At 38.3% G+C, this 12,664-nt stretch overlaps 1 protein-coding gene across 1 annotated transcript in view; it reads right to left on the reverse strand.

The window, feature by feature from the left end:
• LOC306875752 (semaphorin-5B-like) overlaps window positions 1-12,664 on the reverse strand; it is a 134,180-nt gene that overhangs the window by 108,270 nt on the left and 13,246 nt on the right. The window contains exon 2 of the mRNA XM_079426471.1: window positions 5,058-5,129. The gene's annotated coding sequence lies outside the window, so the exon portion shown is untranslated. The remainder of the gene's footprint in view (window positions 1-5,057; window positions 5,130-12,664) is intronic.

The following is a 12,664-nucleotide window of genomic DNA, read 5'->3' on the forward strand; positions in this document are numbered from 1 at the left end:
AAACCAATTTAAAAAGATGATGATGGATTGAAAAAAATTACAGATTTTTATTTTTTCAGAATTTTCTCACCTTCATGTTTTCCCAAACCTGTATGAATTTCAGATTTCCAAAGTATTTAAATTTTTCCATAATATGGAGGTCAACGGCTACCAGCAACTGTTTGGTCAAAATATATTCTTTTGTGAAGAAATTCATACAGGTTTGGAACAAATTCAGGGTGAGTAAATGATGATATTTTTAGGTTAACTTTACTTTGTAATCTGAAAAAAAAACACACATTCAAAAGTTTGGGGTCTGTAACTGATGGATTATTTATTTATGATCACCAAGGTTGCATTTCTTTAAACAAAAAACACCTATTAATCTAATCTTCTGTGTTACATGATCCTTTAGAAATGATTCTATTATACTGATTTGGTGCTCTAGTAATAACGTCCGCTTATCAATGTTGAAAAAGTTGTGCTGCTTAATATTTATATAATATATTTTTTAGGAGTCTTTGAATAGGAAGTTCAAAAGACCAGCATTTTATTTTATTTGAAATATAAATCTTTTGTAACGTTATACATGTCTTTGTCCTTAACTATTAAATATAATGTGTCCTTTCTAAATAAAAAAGAATTAAATTACAATTTACAAAAAAAGTCTGGTGCCACTAACATGGAAAACATTATCATATCATGTGAAAAGTCCTCAGAAACGCACACTATATCAGCCCACTACCTTATAAACACAAGCTGGACCGGTATCTGATTTCTAGCTCTTGCCAAATTTGTGGGCAATATGCATCAGACGGTCAGCAAATGGACTTTGGTCAGTCCGTGGGCACGCCGTCTGAGGTTGAGACTGGAGACAGAGTAAATCAGATGAAAGGCATAAGGGGGAGAGAGACAGTGGGAGAAGGGCAGAGAAAGGTGAGCGCAATGAGAAAGGAACAAAAATTGGGGAGTAGATTTATGTTTCCACGGCTGCTCGAGTCCCAAGGAGCATTAGCTGAACTCATGAGCTGTAGACAGCGAATCTTTTGTTATGGGGAAATAAACACACAATGTTAGCCACCGTTTTACAGCCACTGATCCAAGGCGGATGATAAAAGATCCAGTGGGCCCAGACCACACGGCTTAATGACCCTGAGAGCAACACATAATTTATAGGCACTCGGTCCCCATCATCACTCCCTGCTACTAATTTATGTCGAGAAAGGGAGCTGGACTCAATATAAGAGAAAACAATTTTAGAGAATGACTAAAAACTGCTTTTATAACAATAGGATTCCTTATACTCTCAGACTATGCGTCCTAATATCCAATAACAAGCTTGTCTTCATCATTGTTTAGTTTGGTTGATTTATGAGACTCCGTCAAGAAGGAAAATTCCATGTAACTGTGAACGCTTGCATCCTGTCATACAAAGAAATTAGTTTGAGCACTGAATTAAGATGTATGTGATTACGCCATGCGAATGAGAGCCATTAAAAACAATGAGTTTGATTAATTGCCATAGTCCTAAAATCTTCAACAAATCAATGTGTGGTAAGAATCCACTGGGAGGCACCTAATTCTTCCCATTGTAATTGGGTCCAGCTACAATATTACACCCCTAACTTCCAAAATCCACAAAGCCGGAACCCAAAACAAGCAACGCCACCTCTTTTCTCCCACAGAGACCAAAAACATCACAAGCATGGCTATTTCTGTTAAGATATTCCAACTCTACACAGATGTTCTGCTTCTTTGCCTGGAGTGTTGTCAAATTGAACTTAATTGGTTTGCATTTGAGGAAACGGTTGTTCTGCAAGCAATACTTTAGTGAATTTTGTCATGGCTGCCTTGTGGCCGAGCTCTCTACCGTACGGCCCCTTCTGCCTGGTGTGAATGGTTCCTCTGTGTGACCAGCCAAGGATCTGCCAGGGGGACCCTCTCTTTGTTAGGTGAATGGGCACAGCTAGACCATCTTAAGGCACACTAATGTACCATGGCTGGACCACAAAGAGCGCGTAGTAATTTGCCAAGCATAATGGCACGTCTTTAATTCGGCCGAGGGGGAAACAGACCCTTAAAAGCGAGCTTACAGATGAGGAGTCCCATTCTAGTTCCTACTCTATTCATATCGTAAAAGGGCTTGTTTTCTTCCGGCTCATTATCATCCTGAACCGAATGTCAGCAAACAACGATGGGTCGAAATTACAACAACGCGGCGGCTCCTGGCCTCACTAAACAGACCCAGAACACCATAAACATAAACATAAACAAGGCACAATGATTCAGTCCAGCAGCTAAAATGATGTCATTTAGCAGGATTAGGTCACTGGTTGATTATACTTTTGGGAGAGGTGCAATGTAAAGTAAAACTACACATACAGTACAGTAGGGAGGAAGTGCAATATTTACAAAGTGCTTGGGGACAGAGAGGGTTGGAACCCCGACTGGCCCATCAGAGAACTTGGTGAGTGGGAAAATAGCCTTAGTACTCGACATCCAGCTTGCGGCCACGGTACCATGCGCTAATGTTGACAGTGGATGCATCGCAATGGCTCGTAGACACGCAGTCGTTCAAGCTTTTCAGTTTGACCCAGAATCTGATCCGGATGGAGAAGCACCGGATGAAGAAGTTGCAACTCAGCGGCTACAGCAGGACGTCTCCGAATGGTTAGTTTAAAATATTGTGTCTGGATACGGTCAGTGTTTCCCACACACAGACTTTACCTGGGCGGGCCTCAACAATATCCACCGCCCGCTGCCATCAGCTCCTGCGTCTCACACACACGAGCGCGACTTTAGAACAATATTTAGTAACTTTCAGACCTTTTAGGCGGCTTTTTTCCCATAACGGGTACATACTAACAAACCTAGTGACTTAAAAATAAAAAATAAAAAAACCTTATCATTGAGTTGGAAGATGTCTCCAGTACTGTCCCGCGAGTGCGAGGTCTGAGTCTCCCGACACAGTGTCGCCTCTCTCGGCGTCTGTTCTGAGCAGCGAGCGGCAGAGAAGCAACGCTTTCAGTTTGCCTTAAAAGCAGCAGTTTCATCAATATATCATTTACAAAACAGCGTTTCCAAGTACTTGTCGCTTACTGACTGTTTGGACTTTTAAATATGAACATAATTTGTCTGTTAATATGCGCAGTTTATTACTCAGACGCAAAACAGTGCTTCGCTCGTTTGCAAGCCATGATGTCTCTCTCGAAAAAAAAAATTGCGCTCGCCTCGCACGGTTGTAGCTAATTTTCTCATGGGCGGGCAAAGCAGAGAAAGGGGAGGTAACCTTTCCCTGTATGACGACATAAAGGGAAGATTCCAGATCGGGCCATCTGAGCTTTCATTTTCTCAAAGGCGAAGCAGGATACCCAGGGCTCGGTTTACATATATCGCCATTTTTAGCCACTGGGGGACCATAGTCAGGCTAGGGGAACTCATATTAATGTTAAAAAACCTCATAAAGTGACATTTTCATGCCATGGGACCTTTAAATAAATAGGATATGAGAAACTGTGAGGGGGCTACTTAATTCTCAATATCTCAATGCCAAAAAAATAAAAGAAAAAAGTTTAGTCTCCTTGAAGTCATGTAAAAAAAATTATGATGTATATAAATAGTAAAATATTTATGCAACACTGAACAAATTACAAACATTATAATAAATGCTATGGAATATTATTAATTTTATAAATGGAAATATAAATCTGACACTACCATTCAAAAGAAAGTAAGTTTTTTCATTGTTTTTTAAAGACGTCTCATGTTCACCAAGGCTGCATTTATTTGATCAATAATACAGTAAAAACAGTAATATTGTGCAATATTACAATTTAAAATAACTGTTTTCTATTTTAATATATTCTAAAATGCAATTTATTCCTGTGGCAAAGCAGTACTTTTCATTTTTCTTTGATAAAAAGAAAGTTCAACAGCATTTGTTTGAAATAAAAATACTTGTTAATATGTATGTTGATGCTTGCTAAATAACAGTATGAATTTCTTTAAAAGATCTCTTATCTCTTACTGGTTGGACACGTATCTTTTCTCGCCGTCTTGGAAATACATGCTTTTTTTCACGAGATTTACCCTGTTGTCACAATTATCTTGGCAAAGTCAAGTAGTCAAGAAACTACGTCCTTGCTAATGACTGCGACTGTAGACATATATTTTCAGAAATCAATTTCAGTGAGGCTTCTTCGTAGAACTTGTTACTTACACACAGTCATAGAAAACATAATTTCAGAAGAAGTCTGAAACATGAAAAAGACCCTGGTGATTTGTCAAACACATCAACATACAAGCTTTAATTAGCTTACAAACAGCCAATTAAATATGTCAGCCTCTCTTACGGTTTTCTTTTGAGGACGGGAAAAAGAGCCTCAGGCTGTGCCGCTCCACAAATGGTTGAAATGAAAGTTTCAGCCCTTTCTCTTTGCCAGAACGCTCCTTTTCAGAACACTCAATTTCTGACATAGAATAAAGGGATTTGACTTGAAAGGCTCCCTGACTTTGTCCGCGGTCACAGAGACAGAAATAGAGAGCGAGGAGCGCCGGGGTGACAAAAACAAAAGACAAAAAGAGTAAGAAAGAGAATAGGAGGAAAACCTCACGCAGATTCTCCAGGAAGACTGGAGATCTCCATTATGACTTGAGTTCTTGTTAAGGAAAGCTGTACTCAAGTATGAAGCAGATGGTAGAAGTAGAACTTTGACTAGAGTCTTCCTCAAATTCACAAAAAAACCCATCAAATGCATACTAAATAAAAAATATCTCACATCCCTTGTCCACCAAAATGGTGCCATGTTGTGTGTGTGTGCCAGAGCCTTTTTAGAAATTATAAATCACTAAAAAGTCATTATTAAACAACTAAAGAAGTGATTTATGTTAATACAACAGTTAAATGATATTTAATTAGTCATTATACGTAAAGTTTAGTCAAATCAATTATGTCTTGTTCTATGTTGCGTCTGACTGGACACTAGCTTAGAAAAGGGCACCTGCACCCTGCTGATGGAAAAGGGGCAAAAGTGAAGTATTGTGTGAAGAGTGTTTACAACAAGGAGAAACCTACTTACAGAGGCATCACGAGCATGTCATCTTTGAGGATGCAGGACTATTGTTGAAACAGGTAGCAATCCTTCTGTAGCCTTTGGAGAGAGAATCAGAGGAAGAACGTAAGTGTTTTATTTAGCGAAGCAAGAGAAGGAAAGTACGTGTTACACTACACTCATAAACAAACCACTAACCCTCTCAGTGGAATAGAAAACTCAAGCCCTGGGGCTCTGGTTAAAAGGAGATGCGAGTATGGCATGTAAGAAGGAGCACCAGCCACAGCTAGTGTACTGGGTTCCCAACCTTTTTTGTATGCTGCACCCCTATGACCTACATTATTTACTTGAAGTACCCCCTGAGATTTTAAGTAATGCATTAGCAAGCATCGCTAATGACTGTTCCCAAAGAGGATTTTCATACTTTCGTAGTGCCCTTTTTTTGCGGTTGCCAACCGTCCAATGTTCACTACCGTTCAAAAGTTAGGGGTTGGGAAGATTTTTTTATGTTTTTGAAAGAAGTCTGTTTTGCTCACCAAGGCTGCATTTATTTGATCAAAAGTATAATAAAAACAGAATTGTATTACTATTTTTAAATATTTTCAAATCTAATTTATTCCTGTGATGACAACTTAGAATTTTCAAAATACAAAAATCTTCTAATATGCTAATTTGGTGCTCAAGAAACATTCTTATTATTAGCTACGTTGACAGTTGTGCTGCTTGATATTTTTACGAATTCTTTAATGAATAGATGGTTATTTGAAACAGCAAATACATTTTAATGTTACAAAATATTTCTGACACTTTTGATCAATTTAAAGCACCCTTGCTACATAAAAGAAATAGACTTCTTTCTATACTATAAAATAAAAACATACTGACCCAAAATGTTTGAATGGACAATCTCATATTTAAAGTTGAAATGCTGCTATTTGAATACTCTCATACGTGAACTCACATAATAAAATATGGATGAAAATATGGAGTGCAAGAGACCAGATACACACATCAAGTGCATTGTCATTCAAACTTAATGGTGCATAAAATTTATGTCGAGAGTCAGAACACTTAATGCAAAATGCTTTGAAATGCAAGCAAGAATCAAAGCAAAATGCTTTGAAATGTAGACACAACTAATAATAATGATTACTGGCACATTCATTACATACTATACAATTGACTTTGTGATTGCAGATTATATGAATTAATTCTCTAAAAGGTTCACAATAAATAACATCTTTTTCTTTTTCTTGAGCTCTACTTGTTCTTATCAAACTTTGCAATTAAAAGTGCACTACAGCATCCCACAGCTTGGACAACAACCATCTCTATACTGATAAGAGCAAAGCCCAGTTGTTCAGGACTTAATTAAGATTAGGAAGAGCAAAGAGAGCGGCTGCCCCACTTCATAAGCCTCCGCCGACCAGGCACAGGGGCTTTGTGCTTTCTTCGATCTAGTAAAGGTTAGTTCAGCATTGTATAGGAGCAAAGCAGAGAGCCGGAGTGAGATACTGGGCTAGAGTAATTAAGGAGTAAATAATGAAGACTTTCAACGAACCCCTGCTCCTATGATCTGATTGACCGGCGTGCCAAGGCCGTGTTCGATAAATCAATTAAACTGAAACCGAGAAGTTTTAGCCATAGGCCAATCAACCTCAACATCCCCAGATTCCACAGGTGGTTTATCTTCTTAGGAAATTCTTTTTTTATATGACTCACAATTACACAGTTTTTTCCTGTCTGGACTTTTAAAATGAAATATCTCTTTCCATTAAATTTTTAATGTCTTTATTAAAAAACATGCAGGCTTGCAGCTGGCAGTGCTGGATTATGGATCAAGTGGCCAATGAGGCCAATGCCCTGCCACGGCCTTCAAAGCCTCGGGACATGCTGTCCGAGATTGGAAAGGGAAGCTGAACCAGACTGAATATAGTGCAAACTGAACACTAGACCTCCAGAGCTATAAATAAAGTACAATCTGGCCAAATCCGGTCAATTCTTCCATAAGATATCTTGAAAAATGTCTTGTGTTTTTTTAAATAACTTATTTTATGTTCTGTAGGAGAAAGTAAATCATACAAGGTTTGGATGGAACAAGGGTGAGTAAATGACCATTTAAATTTTGGGGAGAAATTTCATTTTAAAAAGAATATGAAAACTAACAGGACACCAGCAGGATTTTATAGTCCAATTTAAGACCTGCACAAAAAATTAATACTGCATATCCATAAAGCGGAAATTTATGTCTATGCTTTACTACTTCCAGATGCTCACTTAAAAAGATGAGAGCTAAAATATGCATTCTACAAAATATGATGATGTTTACTTTACAGTGTTTATAATTCATCAACAGTAAATCATAAGCATTCGCTTGGGATAAATGCATGATATTTATTGAATGCGAACTGCTTTGAAACTGCAAACCTGTAGAATGTGCAGCAACGCAACATTTGACTTTGAATGTGCAGCGCAGATATTAGTTTAATCACAGCTTTTTGATGTTTAATAATCACATCCGGGTGTATCGTGATTTCAGTTTTCCCATCATTAAACAGACTTTTTAAAATGATAATTAAGATGAAGTAATTATACCATTTCAAATATTTAAAACTTTTGATGGTGTGTTTACACTTGGCAGGTTTGGTTTGATTAAAATGAACTCTAGTGTGATTGCTCTGATAGTGTAGTTCATTTTAATAAGTGTGAATGCTGCCATCCAAACGGATGGTAAACAAACCAACGAGATGTCACGTGATGTGACCCTAAAATGGACAAAATGCTCAAGTGTACTTGGTTCTTCTTATCCTAAGAGCCAATGTGTCACGAATCCTGGCCATGCTCTTCCGTTAACTCGCCACCAGATGTCACTCATTCACCACATTGACTCTCACACTACACAGCACACTGGACTACAGTTCCCACAATGCATTGCACAGATCACAGCTGTCACCATTCACTCATCACACACACCTGATGCTCATTTCACAATCACGCACTCACTATTTAACCTGGGACTTCCTCTTGCTCTGGGCCGAGTATTGTTGCATTTATCACTCACCTAGCGATAGCACTTTACAGAGCCATTTTCTTAGCCTTAGTCTTGCCTTGTTTTCCTGCCGTGTCTGACCCTGCCCGTGTTTCCTGGATTTACCCCTTTGCCTTGCCGTTTGGACTGTGTTCGCTCCCCGTTTGGATTATTGCTGTTGAATCTGGATTATCTCTCTGCCTTGCCCCTTTGGATACTGTTCGCTGATCGTCGACCCACGCTTGCTCCACGGATTGCTTTGTCTTGCCCTTGCCATACCTGTTTGACCCTGCCTGTCTCACCATGTTTTATAATAAAGCTTTGCACATGGATCCGCATGTCTCACGTCTCGTCAGCCCCGTAACACAATGGAGGAATACCTGGTGCTGTTTTGACTCCTTTTGACATTTTCTAAGCTCTTCGAGAGAAACTACCATAAACATACACATACAATGAGTACATTCATCCCAGCACACAGCATTGATTTGGATGTTCGGTATGTTCACAAAGTATACAATACAAAAGCTGCCTAATCAGGTTATGACTGTATTCTTATGCATCTTAAAAATCACACTGTGAATGCTAAGCAAACCAAATAAAATGTCCGGACCAGATAAAACCAAGAGAATCAAACTATAAGCGAAACACACCAGAAATGTGATCAAACGTAATTTCAGACTTTGTAAAGACCAACGGGGACACTGAATTACATGAGAATGTTAGTCTGGAATAAAATACATTGCATTATGTGCATTTCTTTAAAGAATTTCCTTGAAACACCACTAAAGAGTTATTCCACAAACCACTAGAAATCCCTCAGGACATATGAGTAATCGTGGTTAATGATATGCGATAAGATTTGTTCAATGGTCTCTTTGGGTAATATCAAGTTTAAGGTTACAATTCATAGCTTTACCATTTAATGCTGTTTCACAGCTGGGAATAAGCCCAGGAAAAATGATTCATTAAAGGATGACTAAATGAGGCTTATGCTAATCACCATGTTGAATGCAACAAACTGCGTGCTGTGGCAGGAATATGATGTGCCGGCTCACTCTCGGCTCACAACTAAGCACGTTGTTGCTCGGGTGGGGGATGGCAGTGCACTGTGGGCGTACTCTCCAAACAGCCAGGTGTTCACTGTGGGATAAACATTTGCTAACAGGCTCCAACAAGATCCCCAGGGCCCGAGATTAAGGGAGTCTAGCGAGCTACGGATTCAGAATGCTGCTGCAGGTGGGAAAGAAGGCTATGGTTTGATCTCGGAGTTTTAATTTAGCTGTGACTGTGGCAAAATGATTGTGTCGCTTCAGCACTACTTTATGAAAAGTTGCTTCTTGCATGTCTTGTGCAACCTACTGCTGGAGGAATACATGAAAAAAGGAGAAACACAAGAGGTTGCTGTTTTTCTGGATTTGCCTGAAAACACTAAATAGCAGAGCTAACCTAAGCCAACAGTTCCCAAATGCTATATGCCTGGTATTATTTACGAATTCATTCAGCCATGGTTTTGTTGGTTAGCATGGTCCAGTTTGATCCTGCTGGTAGATGTTGGAATTACTGATTCCAGATTTTCAAATAGTTGTATCTCAGCCAAATATTATCCAATCCTAACAAACCGTACATCAATGGAAATCTGATTTATTCAGCTTTCAGATGATGTAGAAATCTCAATTTCGAAAAATTGACACTTATGACTGGTTTTGTGGTCCAGGGTCACATATAGGTGCTGGCAGGCAGTGACATACCAATGACAGATATACTAGTCATTTAAAAACATGAATATGAACAATCAAAGCAAAAAGACTGAATTTGAAGGAGAAAAAAAACCCAGAACTGAGCATTTAGACCTATAATCTGAACATAGGCATTGTCTATATCAATTGCATTTAGTCAGCAGGAGATTGGGTATGGAAGACCCACACAAAAGGCAACCAATGAAAGGCTGAGAGATGTGGTCTAAGGCGAGAGGACCTCCTGGGTCGGTGGCTCGGTGTGACTGCGATCGGAGGGACCGCAGCTGCAGTAATTACGCCTCCCACAGTGGATCTAATAATGCTCACCCTAAATCAATACAACAAGCCTGGAGTGGCACTATAAATACTGTAGCATCCACCAACTTGTCAACAGTTTGTGCTTGACATTATATAAGCTTATTACTGTCAACAACATAGATGTTATGTACTGTGTTGTATTAAATTGACTACATTCGGTATAGAATATGATGACTGATTTCTTTAATTAATGCACCATGCAGGCTGCGACATGAGGAAAACCCTTTCCTCAACTGCTATCTTAAGTCTCTCCTCAAAATTACAATTTAATGTTTTTTATTCAAAGTAAACTTCTTAACCCATTATTCTTAATGCATTATGTCTCACACAATATCGTTAAAAGTTTACGGTCAGTAAGATTTTTTTTTTATTATGTTTTTGAAAGAAGCTTCTTATGGTCAACAAGGCTGCATTTATCAAAAAATAAAACAAATATTATTACAAGTTAAAATTGAAATTTCCAATTTTAATATAAATTTTAAATTTATAATTTATTCCTGTGATGATTTTCAGCTCCCATTTCTTCAGTCGTCAGTGTCACATGATCCTTCAGAAATAATTGTAATCATTCTAAAATGCTGATGTTCCTTCTTTTTATCAACTTTGAAAATGGTTGTTGCTTTGTTTAAAGAAATCATGATACGTTTTTTAGATACTTTGATGAATAGAATGTTTAAAAAACAGCATTTATTAAATGTGGATTTTTTTGTAACACTATAAATTTCTTTACTGTTGCTTTTAATAATACATCCTTGTTGAATAAAAGTACTAATTTGTTTAAAAACAAAATACACAAAAATATTCAAATTTTGTTAATTACGTCTATGGAAAAAAGTTACTTTTGGATTAAAATAAATTCTGATGATAAAGTCTATAGATATTTCCTATACCTACAGTAGGTTCTGTGCTCACAGTGACTGTTTGACCAATACCTGAATGAATTTTTTCCACATCTGCTTATGATTATTAAGTATATTTCAAATAAATCTGCCACCCAATCAATGAGTGGCACCCAAATTATAGTTGGTCACTTTACATGTTGGTCAGATACCGTTTCTGGCCCTATTAAGCTGTGACGTGAAACAGATACAAGTAGTCATAGGTATGGCTACACAAAATCACACTCAACTTCTTGCATATTTCTGAAAAACCTTCCTTTCAGGCTTTCCAACTTGTGCTACTATTTGCTTTGCAATTAATATTGGTTTTCATGTGGGTAAATAGCAAGGCACGAACAGAACAACAGAGTCAATAACATCCTAAGGAAATGGTAATATATCACATCTGCACTGACAGCAAAATTATATACCCATATGTTTGAATTACACAAGGCATTCCTCAGTAGATAAATGCATGGACTCAAATTGAGCATGTCTTGGGAGGAAATTGAAGTAACAATGAACGGGCAATAAAATTCTGCACTGAATTGTGAACAGGAATATGACAGACAGAAGCATGCAAAAGCAGGATTTCGCATAAAGGTGCACTGGAATTGCTTGAGCTTTGCAGAGCACCTAAATGACTAAATAAAAGTCTCAATTGTAGTCTCCAGCGCCCGTCTGTGACGCTACATCAAACATCAGCGACATCAAAAGCTGAGATCACAGCAGAGCTTCTACAGCACTCAATGCCTGGTGCCATCAAAAGTTCACCTCTCTCAGTTTATGCCAAATAACTTGCTTCATCTCATTGTTGGAGTTCTAAGCTAATGAACACACTGGAACTTTTCTATAATGAAACTGAATTAAAGTCAATGGATGAAGTGCCAATCCTCTGAGTAATTACTGCCAGTCAGATGAATCACAAAGCCACAGAATGTGCTCCCTCTCCTGATGGTCAACAGGGTGATTAATGATTCAGAGTAAACCTCTCGCTTTAATTAGATCATTACCGAAAACAAATAACCCCTGGATGGGCGACCTAACTGTCTTTTTTTAAAGCATCGGGGGCACACACTTCGTTTACTAACTTAATACAAACATGTTAACCCATCTATCATTTCTCAATATGACTGTATGATCTCTTCAATTTCAAGTTTTCTTTTCTCTTTGGAGTGTTACACGCTGTTTGTGCATAGATAAGATCCCTGAAGTTGCAAAGACTAAAGTCTCAAAACCAGTTAAGAGTGGACCACGCCCACATAAAATGGCTCATTTAAACACGCACCCACATGTCTACGTCACGGTGTGGGAAGATTTGCAAAACACCGCCCAAATGTATACGAATTAATTCTGAACTATTATTCTCGCTGTAGTATTGTTGCTGCCGCCGGTGCCATGTCCTGGAGACGCTGTGTTTCGTTGTGAAAGCGAAACTACTTTGTTTGGGCTTCCAAAAGAGGACACAACTAGAAATCAGCGGTTAAGTTGTATTTACAACACTGTTCAAGAACAGTTCAACCCAAATATTAGAGTGTGTGCAGCGCATTTTACGCAGGATTATTTCCTGAACCTGGAAGAGCAGCCTACAATGCTGGCTTGTACAAAGCCTGTTTCTATAAAGTGGGACAATTCCAACTTTGCAAGGACAGTCTGGCGCTTCTGACTCACAGC

Source organism: Barbus barbus (assembly GCF_936440315.1).
Source record: "Barbus barbus genome assembly, chromosome: 10".
Taxonomy (NCBI): Eukaryota; Metazoa; Chordata; class Actinopteri; order Cypriniformes; family Cyprinidae; genus Barbus; species Barbus barbus.